Genomic DNA, 18,712 nt, shown 5'->3' on the forward strand with positions numbered 1-18,712 from the left:
GTAGAATATTTCTAGTAGAGCCCATCGAATACATTGTCAGAAAATTTCAGCCTTGCTAAAAAAGTTTTTCCTTCTATAAATTGATAAAAGCTTTCCTGGAAGGCTGCTCAGGCTGAGCTACCTGAATCTGCCTCCAGCTTTGGGGCTGGAGCGGCAGAGATCCTGGGCACTCAGCCTTTCAGCTTACCCTCCAGCTTTAGGACCTGAATACCTGGGCTTTCTACTCTGGCCCCAGAGATGGGGGAGAAGCTGAGCAGGTGGGTTTGCTTTCTCATTAGCACCTGGACAGGAAAGCTCTAGTAAAATTGACCAAAGCTTTCCAGGGGGGATGCTGATGCTGATTCTCTGCCTACCTGGCTCTCAGCCTCCCTCACTTGACAATTTCACAACTTTGAGTCAATTTCATTTGGGGGGCGGGGTAGCTGGGAAGCAAAAAAATTCCATGTAGGTTCTCCTGAAATGGATTTTTTTTTTAAACCCTGCTCATGAAAAATGTTTCTGACATTTCATTCCTATTTGGGGTGAACAATTTTTTCAAAAACTCAATTGTTTTGTGGGAAAGAATTTCCATTTTCTGGATGGTTCTTGTGCTGAGCAAAGGGAGCAGCTGGGACTGGGGATGCAGCACTAATTAGCATATCTTTCATTTTTAAAATATACTATGCAAATTATTTATACGTGTTCATTAGAGACTCAGAAGGCATTTTCTTTTGTTGTTGTTTGGTTGTTTTTTAATTTGTTTGGAATTTGGAATCCAAATCTACTATACTTAATTAGCCACCACTCTCATGGAAATCAATCCGAGTTAATTCTTCTGATGCATTCCTTAAGACCTTGATTTAAAAAGAAGCACTTAAGCCTGTTCTTATGTCCCTCCTTCTTTATGAAAGCACTTACATTCATGCTTAGCTATATGCATGTTCTTAAGAACAAATTTGCTTTCTTGAATTGAGTCCTAAGAGGTTTTTGTGATTTTTCTCTCCCCCCCCCAACCCCCCAATTTATATAAATCCATGGGAGTTTTGCCTTCTTAAGAGCTATAAGATCAAGCCCTGTATTGGCTGAAGATCTGCTGAACTGATTTACATCAGAAACATAAACAATATTTTTAAGGGGGAAAGTGCATATCATATATAACTATTTTACCATTAAACATGTATAGTTAACCTTGGCAAAATGTACTTGTAAAATAATCCTTGTAAAAGAAGACATCTCACTGAGTGTCTTTAACTGAATGTTCAACTCAATTTCTGTCAGATATCCCTCACAATTTAGTGCTAAAATGAATAGTTGGGGTGTTTTTGCTAGAATGCATTGAAATGACTGTGTTCTATAATGCCTGACCGTAACTGTTCCTGACTTGCATTCATTAAGTAGTATATATGTATATTTTATAACTATATGGAACTGAATAATTTTACATGATGAAAATTATTTATGAAGGCACAAGTTGCAAATTATAGATTAAAAAACCCACTTTAGATAACTTAAGCTGAAAGACTTAAAAATCTTATTTACTTTGCACTGTTTATGCTGTTAGATTACATTTTGCATTTCTCTCAGATGGAATAAGTGTGTTTCATATTTGTTTGTATTTAATTTCACTTTCCAGTTTTTCTGTAGTACCACAATGCCAATGTGTGTTTGGCAAGCACTACAGGAATTTTATTTTTAACCTGCTTGTAAAGGAATTTTAAAAAATGGAAAATTTTCATTTGTTCTTAGGTTTAGTTAAAGCTTAGTTTTACCAAATTCAAATTGAGGTCATTTTGACCTGATATGTCCCTTCATACTGTTTTTTCCCCTCATTTTGAAGTTTAATTATTTGGGAGTCACTTATTCTGCTATGGTAAAAAAATATTTTTTGGGGGGGTTAATACTTAATTCTGATGATATACACCATCTGGCTCCTGAAACTTTCCTCCATTTTTCAGGCCAATACAATATTTACATTGCATTCTCCCCCTAGGAAGAAAGTGGGGGAAAAGTAGCAATGCAAGTTTTACTCAAATTCTATACAGTTTCTTATACTACACTCATCACCATAGTAGCGGAGTGCTTTCCAGTAATGCTTTAAGCAATATGACTATCAACCGTCACATGTTATTTGTTTGCTAATCCTCTCCCCAGGGGAAGAAGTCTGTGCAGTAGAGTATTTTGTTTTGTGAGACATTAAAAAAAACCAACAACCATATAGCATATATGCACATAGCACCATGTGTGTGTATACATACACAGACACACAGGTATGTGTTTGCTAAAAAGGCAAGGTCAAAGGAAAAGAAGTGGTCAAGTTTGTGATGCTCCTTGATTCATAAGGGAGTTCATTCCATAGTGATAGACTGGCCCTTGTAAAGTTCTATTTTCGACACAGACCAACTTTACTTTTATTGTAGAGTGAGTGTTTATTGTGCCAGAAGAGCAAAGCTGTCAACCCTGGACTTCCCAGAGATTTAGGCAATCTTTTACCTAAGCCATGGAGTGACTTTAAAATAAGGGTTAAGACCTTGAACTTGGTTCAGTGTTCTATAGGAAGCTAGTGTAGAGAGCACAGGACAGGTTTCATGTGCTCATATTACCCCATGTTACTGAGATGTGCTGTTGAGTTCCATACCAGTTGGAGTTTCATAAGTGCAGAATTCAGAGTATCAGCCGTGTTAGTCTGTATCCGCAAAAAGAAGGAGAGTACTTGTGGCACCTTAGAGACTAACAAATTTATGCTTATGCTCAAATTTTGTTAGTCTCTAAGGTGCCACAAGTACTCCCCCTTCTTTTTACAAGTGTAGAAGGCTTCATGCCCAGATATACTGCATTGTTGTAATCCAGCCAAGAGGTGAAGACATAACTGAGGGCAGGTCATCATCCACCAGGATGGGGCAGTCTTCTTGCCAACGTAAAGCATTATTTGCAGATGTTATGTGAGAGCTCAGTGTCACCAAAGAATCCAAGAATACTCCTAGATCAGACTGCATTGATCAATTGTTGGCGTGTGCCTTCAACCAAGGGTGATTGTACCATGGCTGAAAACTCTTCAAAATGCTTTCCGCTTTCTCAAGTTCAGTTTCAACCAGCTGTTCTTCATCCATGAGCTTCTCTGATCCAAGGATTGGGCCATCTTGTTGGTAGTGGTATAGTCGTATGTGGTGAAGGATAAGTAGAACTGTGTATCATCTGCATATTGCTAGTACTTAAGTCCAACCAGTTCATGCAGTGGCTGCATGCAGATGTTGAACAGGACTGGAGAAAGAATTGATCCTTGCAGAACTCCACAAGTGCAGGGTCTAGTGGCGGAGGTGTAATTTCCCATCACTACTCATTGAAAGCATCCCTGCAGGAAGGAATCAGACCATTTTAGCTCATTACTCTGGAACCCTGCCATCTCTCACAGATGAGACAGCAGGATAGTCAACAGTGTTAAATACTACAGAGAAGTCTAGAAGGATTAAAATGGATATCTACTCTCTGTCCATTGATAGGAGAAGACCATCCATCAGTGTATCTTGCTCTGTTTCAGTTCCATGTCCTGGTTTGGATCCATATTGTGCTAGGTTTTGAATATTAGTTTCGATTAAGTGAGCTTGAAATTGGCCTTTGGCTAGCTTCTGTATGAGCTTGCTCAGGAAATGGAGGTTTGAGACTGAGCAGTAATTTAGTTAGAACCAATGTATCCCAAGGTGAGTTTCTTCAGTGTTGATCAGACTATTGAGTGTTTACAGGAGGAAGGGAAGATTCCTTGTCTGAATGATGCATTGGCTATTTCAGTCATGAGTGGCACCAATTGTTCATGGCTCTCTTTCACAAACCAGGAAGGGCATGGGTTGGAATCACAATTTGTGGATCCAGAATTTCTTGATGAGTGATGTCAGATACCTTTGGGAACTTTAAGCTAGTTGAGTCCTGGGCATGGGTGGAGCTGGAGCAATATGTTCCTGGAGCTGGGGAAGGGCAGAGGGGGATGTTTGGATATATGGTGGTAACACAACAATGGAAACTGAAATAATAAATAAGTAAATAAATAAGTCGGGTTAAGTCCAAAAGGGGAGATGGCAATGGCATCAGACATCCATTTTCTTGGAATAAATGGTCGGTTATTGTGATGCCACTGTTGGTTCTTACCTGCTTTATTGAGAGAGATGGAGGGGAGAAAGAAGAGAGCTGTAACTCAGACAGTACTAAACAATAAAGTGACCTCCTGCTCAGCAGGTGGTGCTAAAGGTTGCTGGAGCAGGGCAGGGGCTCCAGACTCCTTCAGCATCCTCATTCCTGATGGTGATTTCTGTACTGAGGGAGGAGCCACAGCCTCACTTTCACATTTTAGAAAATGTCTTTCCTTTCTGTTTCCAAATTTTCAAACAAATGGTGGTCACCCCCATTTGGCATACCCACCCCTGTGGTGGTGTGTGGGACCAGCAAGAGCTGTTTTTTGGTGATGTGGTAGGGAGGGAGGAGGGGAATGAGGAAGTCCTTTTGGCTATGTATGGCATTTGGTCTTTATTAAATATGTGATGGCAAGGTTAGCTAGTCTTGAGATAATATATGTACAGTAGGAATAGCTTAGTATTGTTTCACATTTGCTGTATGTCTTTTAGAACCACAGTACATCTACGCTTAAGGTGGCGTGAGGCCTACCGACAGTGCATGCTCTGCTAGCATGGGTATAAATAGTAGTGTAGACAGTGCAGCACTGCTTAGGTGCACAGAGTAGGTATAATGCCCTAATTCCTAAACCCTTGGGTATATAACCTACATGGCTCTCTACAGGCCGAACCAGTGCCCCCCATATCTGCACAGGAATTGTTATCCTATCTGCTGCTGGAGCCTTTCCCTGCCACAGTAAAATACTCCAGCAGTGGGGAATAGCTCTGGCAGCAGGAGAGGCAGCTGGGGAAGGCTCTGGCAGCTCTTCATTGCCTCCCCCTGCTGGAGCCTTTCACGGCCACATGTGGCTACACACTACAGTGAGTGTAGATACAACCTGCCTTTCACTGCAACGTGTAGATACATGTACTCTCCACATGCTGCCAGAAGTGTAGACAAGGTCTTAGAATGATTTGAGGATATTTTTATAACCACTCCTGTAGAATGACACAGATGCCTGTCTGAATTGGGGCCTATCTAGGAAAGCCTTAAGTGTGTGCTCAGCTTTGAAGTCAATGGGACTTAAACGCATACTTAAGTGCTTTCCTGAATCAGGCCTATAGATATGTAGCATGTCTGGGAGAATGTCTTTCCTATCTACTGTGGATTTTGAAGGCGTTGATTAAAGTAACTAATGAAAATCACTTCACGCAAAAGCCAATTTGTGTGTTCAATACAGAAGGGGTTGACCTTCTCAGAGTCTTTCATCATCTTCCGCAAAGAACTCATACTTTTTACAAACAAATTATTTGTTAAGCCACGTTTTAAAATTTAAAAAGTTAACCAAGTATATACTTGTAAAGAGTTTCTAATGGTCCTGGATCAGATAATGATGGAATGTTATAACCTCCAGAGTTCTTTAACTTTCAGTGAATTTCTGCTAAATGGTAAAAACGAACTATAAATAAATAAATACATAAACAACCAAGCTGGAGAATCATTGACCAAAGTTACTGCATTAATTTTGTATTGATTTATATGCTTTATTCACATATTAATTTTTACTTTGCAGTCTTTACTGCTAATTTGAGCATTCATTCTATCTGATATTCTTGAGAAATAGAGCATTCTACATAAGTGTATAATTAAATTACTTGAATCACTTCTGTAAAATCAAGCACAAGCAGGTCTGTAAGAAAGACAGACCACAATGTATTTTAGTGTTGTTTTCCTGATATTGGTTTGGGGGAAAAAAAGGGGTCGGGGGAGGTTATGTATCATGGTATTTATCTCTTGGTGTACATTTTTTTTCTCAATTACTCAATAGAGAGCTTTGCTGAGAACTTTTGAAAAGCAATATTTTTTCTGTAAAATATAGAAAGAAAAATTATAAGCTTAATATTATATTTAATTTTTAAATATATTCAAATACTTATTCTGGCCAAAATTGTCACACTAGGGTGCCTAAAGGCTGTTAAAAAGTGGTGTGATATTCAAAGGTGCTGAGCCCTCTGTTACATACTTTAGGTGGTCCTCAGGAAAAGAACTCTCCCCTCTTGGAGAACTAAGAAGCAGAGTAACTTTCCTACACCTTTTGGATACATCCTAAGGTCTGACTTATCAAAGTCCTGTTACTAGGACTCTGAGGAAGTGTGCAAGAGAGAACCCATCTCTAAGCATAAGATGTTCAAAACTGAATATGTTCCATTTTATATCTTATTTGTTGTCTCCTTTTTTACTATTAATCAGAATTTTCCTTATGATTTTATCATTCCTAAACTTACTCATACATTCACAGATTCCAAGGCCAGAAGTGACCACTGTGATCATCCAGACTGACTGTATAACATAAGCCATAAAACTTTCCCAAAATAATTCTTAGAGCATAGCTTTTAGAAAAGCACCCAATCTTGATTTAAAAATGGTCAGTGATGGAAAATCCACCATCTACTTTGGTAAGTTCTTCCAATGGTTAATTACTCTCACTGTTAATAATGTATGCCTTTTTTCCAGTGTGAATTTGTCTAGCTTCAATTCTAGCCATTGGATCATGTTATACCTATCTCTGCTAGATTGTAGATCCCTTTATTAAATATTTGTTCTCCATGTAAGTGTTTATAGGCTGTAATCAAGTGTCCCCTTAACCTTCTCTATAAGTTAAATAGACTCAAGGAGCTCAATCACTCTAAGGCATGTTTTCTCATTCTTTAATCATTCTCATGGCTCTTCTTTGAACCATCTCCAATTTATCAACATCCTCCTGAACTGTGGACACTAGAACTGGACATAGTATTCCAGTAGTGGCTGCACCAGTGCCAAATACAGAGGTAAAATAACCTCTCTACTGCTATTTGAGATTCTCCTATTTATGTATCCAAGGATTGCATAAATCTTTTTGGCAAAAGCTTCACAATGGGAGCTCACATTCAGCTGATTGTCCACCACAACCCCAAAATCTTTTTTGAGAGTCACTGGTTCCAGGTAGAGTTCCCACATGTTCTAAGTATGGCCTACAATCTTTGTTCCTAGATGTATACATTTACCCATGTTAAAATACATATTGTTTGGTTGCTCCCATTTTACCAAGTGATCCAAATTCCTCTGTATTAGTGATCTGTCCTCTTCATTATTTACCACCCTCCCAATATTTGTGTGATCTGCAAACTTTATCAGTGATGATTTCATGTTTTCTTCCAGTTAATTAATAAAAATGTTAAATAGCACAGGGTCAAGAACCAATTCCTGTGGGACCCATTCATTGATTCCCCATTTACAATTATTTGAGACCTATCAGTTAGCCAGCTTTTATTCCATTATAGTGTACCATGTTAATTTTATATCTTTCTTTTATCAAAATGTCATGTGGTACCAAGTCAACTGCCTAACAGAAGTCTAAGTGTATTATATCAACCTTACTTTTATCAACCAAATGTGTAATCTCATCCAAAAAAAGATATCTATTTTCCATAAATCCACATTGATTAGTATTAAATATATTCCCCTCCTTTAAGTCTTTTTTAATTGAGTCCCATATCAGCAGCTCCATTTATCTTGCCTGGGATCGATGTCCGACTGACAGGATTATAATTACCCACTTCATCTATTTACCCTTTTAAAATATTGGCTCAACATTAGCTTTCTTCCACTCTTCTGAAACTTCCCTGGTGTACTAAAATTTAATGAAAATCAACATTAATGGTGCAGCAAGTTCCTTGACCAGCTCTTTTAAAACTCATTGATGCACGTTATCCAGACATGCTAATTGTAAGATGTCTAATTGTAGTAGCTGTTCAACATCCCCCTGAGATACTAGTGGGATGGAAAGTGATCTTATATGTTCTTACATCTTCAACTTTTCCCCCAAAACAGAACAGAAACATTTATTGAATACTTCTGCCTTTTCTGCATGATTGTTGATAATTCTAACATTTCCATCTAGTAATGAATCAAAGTCCATTGTTAGGATTCTTTTTGTTCTTAATATATTTAAAAAATTCCTCCTTATTGTCCTTAACTCTGGTGGGCACAAATTTCTTCATATGTCCCTCTGCTTCCCTACAATTGTCTACAATTCCTAGCTTCTGATTTACATTCATTACTATCAACTTCCCATTTCTTCCATTTGTTACATTTAAAAAAAAATATATATAGCTTCCTTTACTTCCCTTCTAAACCAGGTCAATTTTTTAACTAATACAGCCTTCTTCCTTGGTTGTGGTTTTTTGGCATCTAGTTAAGTGTTATCAAACAATTCCCAATTATTGTTCACATTTTTCTGATTTAATTCTTCCACCCAGCTGCTCTGGCTCAATTTTTTTCAGCTTTGTAAAAGTAGCCCTTATAAAGCACCCAGTATATATAACACTGAATGAGACTTTATTCTGTTTGCATATTATAAATGTGATCAAGTCATGATCATTTGTACCTAAGTTACTGTTCATTTTTAATTCTGTGATCAGTTCCTCTTTTTCTGTCAGATGATGTCAAATATAGAATTCTCCCATGTTGGATGTCTTGTTTAAGCAACATTCGCATTTCAGATCCATATGAGAGGATCGTAAGTATGCAGGTTTTATAAATCTGTACTTTTGTATATTGTAGGCCTGGCTTGACATAAGTAACTTGCCTCATTTCTTAGTGCCTTGAGTAGAAAGCTGAATGGAAGATTAAGTTGACATAACAAGCAGTATGCTGGAGTCAGGATGGCTAGCTAAGAGCAGCAATAACATCCTGGTATTCTTAAACAAGCCTAAATATAAAATAAGGTAAAGGTCAGATTATGCACGGATAGAGCATGCTGTACGGGGATTGGTTCCTGTAAAGTAACCAGCTTGTCTATGAAGTATATAATTAGGAACTAGTGTTGTTAGAAATATATATAAGGAAAAGTTTTGTTGCATGACTTTGTATCTGTGATGTTCATTGAATCCACCCACTGCATTTGAGTCTGATCAACTCAGTGTAGCTTTACTAATGTGCCAAATAAAGGAACCTGAGTGAATTTGGAGTCAAATTAAGTTTTTGGGGGACCGAGTGGAAGAGGTCTTGGGGGAACCCAACATCTATAGTTCCATCTTCTTTTGGCTCCAGACCCTATGCTAGGTCCTTCATGACTAAGGCTGCTAAAACAATTCTCTTTAGGATGGTTGGCTGACTACCCATTTGATGACAATTTACTGCCCAGATAGATGAAGTCCTCTACTACTTACAGTTGGTCTGGAAGCACAGATGTCTTGCACCAACTTCTGGATTTTTGTTTTTGCCAAATAAAACCCTTAGCCCAAGGGCAGCTGCTTTGTGCTGGAAGCTCTCCAGTGCATCTTTGAAACTGTGTCCTGCCCAAAGAGGTCAACATTATTTGCATAATACAGGTTGGTAAAAGAAGACAAGCCCACAGTTATACCGATATTTGCTGAAATATGTTCAAGGAGCTTATTCACTGTTCAACACCACAGGGCTGGGGCCAAGACACATCCCTGGTTTACCCGAGATCTAGTGTAAAATCTCTGACCTATGGGTTCCCTGAACTATTATGTTGATCTAGAATTAGCCTCAGGAGGATATTGTGAACACAGATGCCTCTTGTATGGCCTTCTACAAGGCAGCTCTATCAATAAAATCTAAGACTGCCTTTAGATCCATCTGGTTAAATTCATGATGGATCTCAGGTAAATGCGAGAGCAAGTATAGTGTCCATTGTAGATTGCCCAGCAGTGAAGTCCAAGTGTTCTGGGAGACATTGTTTCACAAGAAGACACTGGAGTCAGGTGAGTAGGACATATGTGAGGACTTCTCTAGGGGCAGGGAGCAGAGTTATTGGTCTTTAGCTACCATATCCAGTGCACATATAGGGTGAGACAATGGTCCCTTCCTTCCACTCTGCTGGTACCTTCCCAGTAGTCCAGGCCCAGAAAAAAAGTTAGAGTAATACTACACTCTTGGCTCTATTGTACTTCTGAGAAGTTCAGGTGTTTTACCTATCTCATAGAACTGGAAGAGACCCCGAGAGGTCATCAAGTCCAGCCCTCTTTCTTCACTAGCAGGACCAAGTACCAATTTTGCTCCAGATCCCTAACTGGCCCCCTCAAGGACTGAACTCACAACCCTGGGTTTAGCAGGCCAATGCTCAAACAACTGAGCTATCCCTCTCCCTACTGTTGGGTCTAGTAGCATGCCTGCTTCAGTTTCTTTATGGCAGAGTGATCCTCTTCCAACATAGATGCAGCTACACAAGTTTCAGGGTCAGGTACTGCGTTTCGGGGTTACAAATGTTTTGGAGAATAGGATTAAAATTCAAAATGATCTGGAGAAATGGTCTGTTCTTGTGGCCATTTAGGCTAATTCTACATCAACCAGAAAAGTACCTAGTGCATCAAATTTGTTTTTCACTGTGACATTGTGTTAGCAAGTGCTGAATTTTTATATATGTGTTGTGCCTCAAACTTAATTGAAATTGAGCAGCAAATGCCATTTTAGCCACAAGAGGATGATTAGTGTTTGCCGGGGCTTCTGCACCTCTGTAGTCCCAGTATGACATTGCTATACTACAATTCTGGACTAATGCAGGGCCAGCTTATTCCTCGTCTGGCCACTGTTGGATAGTCAAGTTTCCTGATAGATATCTAAGCGCCTGAACAAACTGCCAGTAAAGGTAATGTTGTGAGATGCACAAAAGGACAGTAATCTCAGAGTTGTCATTTATTGCTCTGGAGCAAAATGGCCCGAGAATAGCTCTGAAGACATTTCTGGGATGACTAGGTACATCATGATGTCTCCAAGTACAGCAAGTTGCGTGTGCAGCAGAATAGATTGCATCATTGCTGCCAGATGCTGATAGAATTAATCTTTAATAGCATCTGTAGCTTCTTCAGTGGGGGCGTAGACTACAGTGATGGACAGCAGCCCATAGCAATGCCTCTGGTGTATAGCAGTTAATGATAGGGTCCCACGTTGTGAGTGATTTATTAAAAAGTGGTTGGAGGATGAGTGCCATTTTGTTTATATGCCTGGTTCCTCCAGAATACAGTAGACTTGCATTCACCACAAAATGTTGACCTTTATTCATGAGTCTCACCCTGGCTATTCCAGCAACTGCAATGTTGTATCATTTCAACTCTTGGACTAGCGAAACCTGGTAATGACCTCATTTAGTGTTAGTACATTTCAGGTGGAAAATCTGTGGATGATATAGGCATTATGGAGTTTGGCCTAAAATGTGGACCATATTTCATTGAACCATTTGGCTCGCTATATCTCCTTGGGACAGAGGAGATGTAGAGTAGTGACTTTGTTTAGGGACACCAACCCCCTTCTCAGAAACCCTTTTGCACACAGCAGATGGTTCTGAGGTTGTAGCTCTTCCACCTTCACCACAGTTTGGGGAATAATTTCCCCTCCTCTAGATCAGCTGTTGGCCTTCACTTGTAACCCTGAGCAGGCCCCCTTACTGGATACTCCTGCCCAGAGCAGGTATTTTTTCCCCCCCAGATGAAATATAATATGGGTTTGAGCCAACTCTTATTTGTAAAACTGAAGCCTTCCACCCTGATCATGAATCATTATATTATCTTCAGTTTTTCAATGGATATTGCTTTGGCTGGAATTAGATGTCCATGGTCAGTAAATGCTAGTTAATGTTCGTCCACGTTGCACTTCTTATACATATTTTTTTCTTTTATCTCTGCAGTATTTACACTTTCAGAAGGTTGTTGTCTAAGGCCCTGATTCAAGAAAACTCACATGTACTTAACTTTAACTTCAGTGGAACATAAGTGAGCACTTAATTTCTTTGCAGAATAGAGATGGGATTACTCACCTGCTCAATCAGGCCTAACTTCATAAAATGAGCACAAACAAGGTTGGTTGAAGTATTAAAAGTGGCAACTGTGAGCCAGATATTAAAATATTAGTGGGGTAGGACTTTCAAACATGCCTAGCTCTGCTCCCACTAAAGTCAATAGTAAAACTCCCATTAACTCAGTGAATTAGACCCAGGTATCACACTTTTGAAAATCCCAACCTAGAGATTCTACATGCAATCTTACTGATTATAAAACACTTTCTAACACTGAGAATAACTAGAATATAAAATAATTTCAGAGGCAGTAGTGAAATCTCCATTACTTGAGTTATTTAAACAGATTGGGTAAGGAAATTAAAAATATAGTGAAGGGAACAAATCTACCCTGGTAGAATAATGGAAAAGGTCATTTTATTTATATATTTTTTCCTACTTCTCAAATGATTTTCTCAGAAATGTAACCTTACCACAGCAGTATTAAAAAAGAGAGCTTTGCTTTTCTAAGGCAAGTACAGAAGATGACACCTCTCCTCTCTCATATTTCATTACAACAGAAAAAGGGAAACAACACAGTTGTACTGTTTATTTTCTTTTGACACCTAGTGCACTTAAGCCGTTGCTGCAGCAGCTGCCATCTGAAATATTGAAATGTGCCTGGCAGGGCTCATCTATTGTGACTTGTCCCTTTTCTCCTCAGCATTCCCAATGGAAGACTGAGATAATGATGACTACTTTCACGAGCATAGCCAGTACTAAACAAGGTAACTATACTTGGTATTTGTCACATTTTATGATCATACATTTCTAAATGAAACAGCATGAATTGGAAATCAACTAGAGATTCAAGAAATAAACTCTTAATAGGGTTGCCCCTTTTTTGTCCCAAGCAGTTAGTCAAAATTCAGGGCCCTGGGGATGTTCCAGTTGGAAACAGAAATTGATGAAGTCTGGTATTTTCTGCAATCTTGTTTATTTACAAGTAATGTACAATGTCCTGTACATTACCATGAGCAGAGGAGCAGTTTCATAGCTTATAAATCCTAAAGCTCTTTAGTGAACATCAGATCCAAAAGCTCTATCCCAGCTTTTTTCACCCCCCCCCCTTTTTCTATGCAAAACAATACTCAGCCAAAAGCTCCTGGGCACGTTCACACTCACCTTTTTATCTTAACTGTAAGCATAAGCCCTCACCTATGTTATTTGAAGGGTGAGTTCACACCTATCAACCTCAATGGGGGTTTTAACTCAACTCATAACAAGGATTCATCCAGTTCATAACCATATGTTTTCATCCTGATGATGGAATCCTAGGTTTTCAGATGTGGAGTGGTGGTTGATTCTACCAGATATCACTAGGTAAGTTACTTTCATAGCCAGGGCACTCATCTGAAATCTTGAAACTTCAAAGGGAAATTAAATAAAAAAAGCGGCAGGAAACAGATATGCAGGATAAACTCAAACTTCAGAGTTCACTAGACAATAAGAGAAAAAAATGGTCTGTTCAACTGGAAATGAGAGTCAATATCTAAATGTTCAAAAACAGAACTATATATTGTAGAGATAGGATAGAAGTGGGATATGCTACTCACTGGTCTGGCTACTTGCAGCCTAAACATTCCCCAACTAACCCACCTATCTAGCTTACACACATTTCTAAAGCACCTGTCACTATAGTATCTGTCATGGTTGCAGGCTGGCTGCACCTCTGCCCCTTTATTAGTGTCTCCAAGAGCACCTAGCTCAGGTCTTAGGTCTCTTGCCCTTAACTGACTTGGGGTAGAATCATGTGATTCTTCCACTGGGATCTAATTACAGTATCCTGTGCGTACCAAGCGCTTATCACCCTTCAGGTCCAACTGAGTTTTGGGCTCCTGCATTTCCTCCTTTTGTGAACCTGTGAACTGTGATTTAGTGATCAACAGCCTTCTTAAAACAAAGTATTTTTATGTAACAGTTGGAATAAAGCATTAGAGATAAAAAAAGAGGCTCTTATCTCAGCATATTTAGTCTCATGTCATCTTATGCTTCACCACAAGCTAAATTACATAGGATTCCCTCTTAAAATACAAGAGAACAGAACAGAACCAAGTTACATTCTTTTAGGAAGCCAAAAAAAAAAAAGGGCTCTTGGGACCCAGCCTGGACTCAGCTTGTTTCCTGGATAACAACCTGTCTGTTCCCCCTATTTCAAGGAATCAGTTTTCTGAAAGCCCCCACCATCACCATTTGTCTGGGCTCAACAACCATATTGCACAATGGTGTCCTTTTTACAGGGCCAAGATATTAATTCATGCTTTTGCATCAAACTGGTTTTCCCAGTGGACCAGCAAGGCCATGTAGGGGAATACCCCTGTGATGGTCTAACTACCCAACAATGGAGCAAGCTATTCACACTATTGGCTTTTATTCACTGGTCTTGTGACTGGATCTACATGTGAGTGCATAGGGACTTCTGTTTCCCTCTGATAGTCTAACACACCATCCCAACTATATTGGGGAATACAGATCACTAATCATTACCAAGCAGCCTACCGTTCATCACAGAATCTAAGCACCATGCAGAAGGTGTAAAAAGAAGGCACAAACAGTTCTAAAAGGTACTTTTCTCTTTCTTTCACATAGTTCCAGTGAGTATGTAGATATTTTTATTTAATGGGACTCATTGCTAAGGAAACAGTTTATTGACAAGCATGTGTATTTCTGATGTGAGCACACTTGAAAGCATGGTCTTGCGGGTAAGGTACTAGACTGAATGGCAATCAAACTATGGTGAAGGGCGCCATATAAGTACCCAAGATAGACAGTCAGATTTGTAAAAGGGACATAATCATTCCCCTCTCCTATCTCTTGTCTGTCTTGTCTTTTTAGATTGCTTTTTGGGGCAGGACTTCTCTCTGACTATCTGCATGTTTGTATAATGCCTAGTACAGTAGGGAACTGATCTTAGACGGGGCCTCTAAGTGCTACTGCAATATAATAAGAAAAATAACAAGCATTCTTGGGCTCAATCTGATCTCCTCTGTCCAGGAGTTCCATTAAAGGGTTTTGAGAATCATTACAAACTATTACAGCAAATTGGGCCACTTTTAGAAGAGAGCAATTCATGAATAAAAAAAAAAAAAAAAAAAAAAAGACCAGGACTATTGTTTAACTGTATAAATGACATTTATTAAAAAAATAGAAAAACCCTTTAGTTTGCAACTGACATTTTCATGACCTCTTCGCTGGCCTGTTTTGATCACAGTTTACTTTGATGAAGTATCTCTGCTTCTATGCTTTTAGTGGGCCACCTCAGAAGCTAAGACCACTTTCTTTACAGAACATTTGAAATCTTGCCTTTTCATCTGCTTTTTCATGGAGTAATGGGCAACCTTTTCAAACTTTTTCCTATGAAAGAAGGTTGTGACTTTTCTATTGGGCCAGGTATATACCATGCAGCACTTTGCTCTGCTTTGACTTTTTTCCATAGTTTCTTGTGTGCATACTTGGCTCCTCTTGTGAGACTGTAAAACTTCAGAGGGATCCGGTTCAAGGATATTTAAAAGCTAAACTGTTTTAGATATTCACCTCTTCTTTCTCTCTCTCCCTACAGGATTTTGAGCTTTGCCCACAATCTTCAGTGTTCCATCTCAGAAACAAACTTTGATTTTCTTCGTTATGGGTCCATATAACTCCAATAATTTATTTTTAATTTTATACAATAAGTAAAAATCAGCATATGGGGTACCCAAGACCAGTAATACATCACATAGTAATCACCCAAAAAGAGGGAGTATTCCCAAAAAGCACAGTAAAAGGGCAAACCATATAGCAAAATAGTATCCAATGTACTTAGTCCTCAGCCATGCACTAGACTTTTTATCTGGTCATTTATACTGGAGCTCATCACTATGTTATCTGGGAACCATAGCATAAAAACCACACATCCCAGATGGAGGGTGAAGGAAGTAGCGTAGAGATGTCTAGAATCTGGAAAGGCTAAGGTTTCTTTCAGATACTTGGTACAATAGCTTTCTAGTATCTAATAATATTATTTATCCCATAGCCTCCATCAGGAACAGGTCCTCATTTTGTTAGGCATTGTAGAAACATAAATGGTACCTGCCTCTGAAGGGCTATGATACCTATAAAATACTTGACAATGATAAGGCAGCTAGTGTGCTGAGACCACTGCCTAGCATGCTGACTAGTACTGTCTCATTGTTTCCCTATACTCCCTAGGCTGTGTATATCTACCTATTGTCTGTTGCCGTAGGGTTAGATGGTAAACTGTCTCTTTTGTTTCCCATAATAATTCCTAGAGCATAATTCCTAGAACATATCTTTTCAAAAAAAACATCCTGTCTTGGTTTAAAAATTGCTAGTGATGGAAAATTGTTCCAATGGTTAATTACTCTCACCATTAAAAATGTATGCCTTATTTCCAGTCTGAATGTGTCTAACTTCAATTTACAGCCATTGGATAATGTTATACTTGTTTCTGCTAGATTAAAGAGCCCATTATCAAATATTTGTTCCCTGTGTAGGTACTTATAGGTAATAAGTCACCCCTTAAACTTCTCTGTGTTAAACTAAATAGATTGAGCTCTTTAAGTCTATCACTGTATGGCATATTTTCTAATATGGTGTTAGACTAGATGACCCTCACAGTCCCTTTTAACCCTATGGTTCTATGTCTTTCTATGATCATTCTTATGGCTCCTCTCTGAACCCTCTCCAATTTATCAACATTTCTTGAATTGTGGACTCCAGGACTGAACATAATATTCAAGCAGTGCCAAATATAGAGGTACAAAAAACTCTTTACTCCTACTAAGATTCCTCTTTCTATTCATCCAAGGATTGCATTAGCCCTTTTGACCACAGCGTCACACTGGGAGTTCATGCGCAGTTGGGGCAGCTCCAGGCACCAGTGCACCAAGCGCGTGCCTGGGGCGGCAAGCCACAGGGGGGCGGCATGCCGGTCGCCGTGAGGGTGGCAGTCAGGCATGCCGCCGAATCTGCGTTACCAGCGGACCTCCCGCAGGCATGCCGCTGAAGGCTGCCTCACTGCCATGCTTGGGGTGGCAAAATACATAGATCCGCCCCTGCACACAGTTAATTATCCACTACAACCCTGAATTCTTGTCCAGAGTCACTGCTTCCCAGAATTAAGTCCCCCGTTCTGTAACTATGGCTTACACTCTTTGTTCCTAGACATTGTGACAAAGTTCCTCCTCTATCTTGGTGGGTCCTGCGCTTATTGGCGGATTTTCTTGCCTCAGAGATTCACCATGTGGGTTGGGGAACAGCCCAGACACCTTCCCCTCTGGGAGAACCCACAGTCCAGGTCGATTGGGAGGTTTGGGGGGAACCCGGGCCTGCCCTCTACTCCGGGTTCCAGCCCAGGGCCCTGTGGACTGCAGCTGCCTCCTGTAACAGCTGCATGACCGCTACAACTCCCTGGGCTACTTCCCCATGGCCTCCTCCAAACACCTTCCTTATTCTCACCACAGGACCTTCCTCCTGGTGTCTGATAACGCTTGGGCTCCTCAGTCCTCCAGCAGCACATCCTCTCACACTCAGCTCCTTGCGCCTCTTGCTCCCAGCTCCTCACACTCGCACCACAAACTGAAGTGAGCTCCTTTTTAAAACCCAGGTGCCCTATTAGCCTGCCTTAATTGATTCTAGAAGCTTCTTCTTAATTGGCTTCAGGTGTCCTAATTAGCCTGCCTGCCTTAACTGGTTCTAGCAGGTTCCTGATTACTCTAGTGCAGCCCCTGCTCTGGTCACTCAGGGAACAGAAAACTACTCATCCAGTGACCAGTATATTTGCCCTCTACCAGACTCCTGTACCCCACTGGTCTGGGTCTGTCACAACATATACATTTACATTTAGCCGTATTAAAACACATATTGCTTGCTTGCTCCCAGATTACCAAGAGATGCAGGTTGCTCTGTATCAGTGACCGGTCCTCTTCATTATTTACCACTTCCCCAATCTTTGTTGTCTGAAAACTATCAGTGATAGTTTTCATTTTTCTTCTAGGTCATTGATACAAAAGTTAAACAGTGAAGGACCAATAACCGATCCCTGTGAACCCAACTAGAAACATACCCACTTGGTGATAATTCCCCGTGTCTAACTACATTTTGAGACCTATCAGTTAGCCGGCTTTTAATCCATGTAATGTGTTCCATGTTAATTTTATATTGCTCTAGTTTTTTAATCAAAATGTCATCTGTCATCAAGTCCTGGTATTAGCCTTATGGATCAGTTTGGGAATGGTCATCATTAAGGAAAGATGCTATGGGAGAAAGTACAATGATGTTTCTGAGAGCAGCAGACAAGCAGGCAGTAGAGACAGACAACGCTGCCTGAGCTGAAGGGATGAGGGAACCAACACTATGAATCAAAAATACATAAGCGTAATGAGCCTTGATGATAGGGAGAAGAAACATGCATTTGATGCATTGTGCATCAACAGACCTGTTACAGCAAGACTGTGACCCACAGTGAGTGTGTCTGCAGATGTGCATTATCCCAGTCGGAGCTCCTGGAGACAATGAGCTGGCCTGAAGCACAATGCTGGGGAAGTTTCCTACCACACCCTTTTACTGGGTGCAATATGAGTTTTCCTTGTTTCTACACTAGCCTCACTTTGTTGGCTGAAGTGAAAGGTTGCCATAGCTATGGCTGCATCACTGCTCCTCCCCTTCCCATCCTCTTTGGGAAAGTTGGCACCCAAGTGTAAAAATTAGGATTGTGACAGGTCAGCAAAAGAAGGGTGAGGGTGTAGAGGCTGCTTGTGTCTTTTTCCTTTCTTTGTGTACCCACAAACTTTATATTAAAGA

The 18,712-nt window shown here is 39.9% G+C and overlaps 1 protein-coding gene across 1 annotated transcript in view; it reads right to left on the reverse strand.

Annotated features, from left to right (window-relative positions):
* SNTG2 (syntrophin gamma 2) overlaps window positions 1–18,712 on the reverse strand; it is a 480,514-nt gene that overhangs the window by 135,077 nt on the left and 326,725 nt on the right. The gene's annotated exons all lie outside the window — the stretch shown is intronic.

This window comes from Emys orbicularis, chromosome 3, assembly GCF_028017835.1.
Source record: "Emys orbicularis isolate rEmyOrb1 chromosome 3, rEmyOrb1.hap1, whole genome shotgun sequence".
Classification (NCBI taxonomy): Eukaryota; Metazoa; Chordata; order Testudines; family Emydidae; genus Emys; species Emys orbicularis.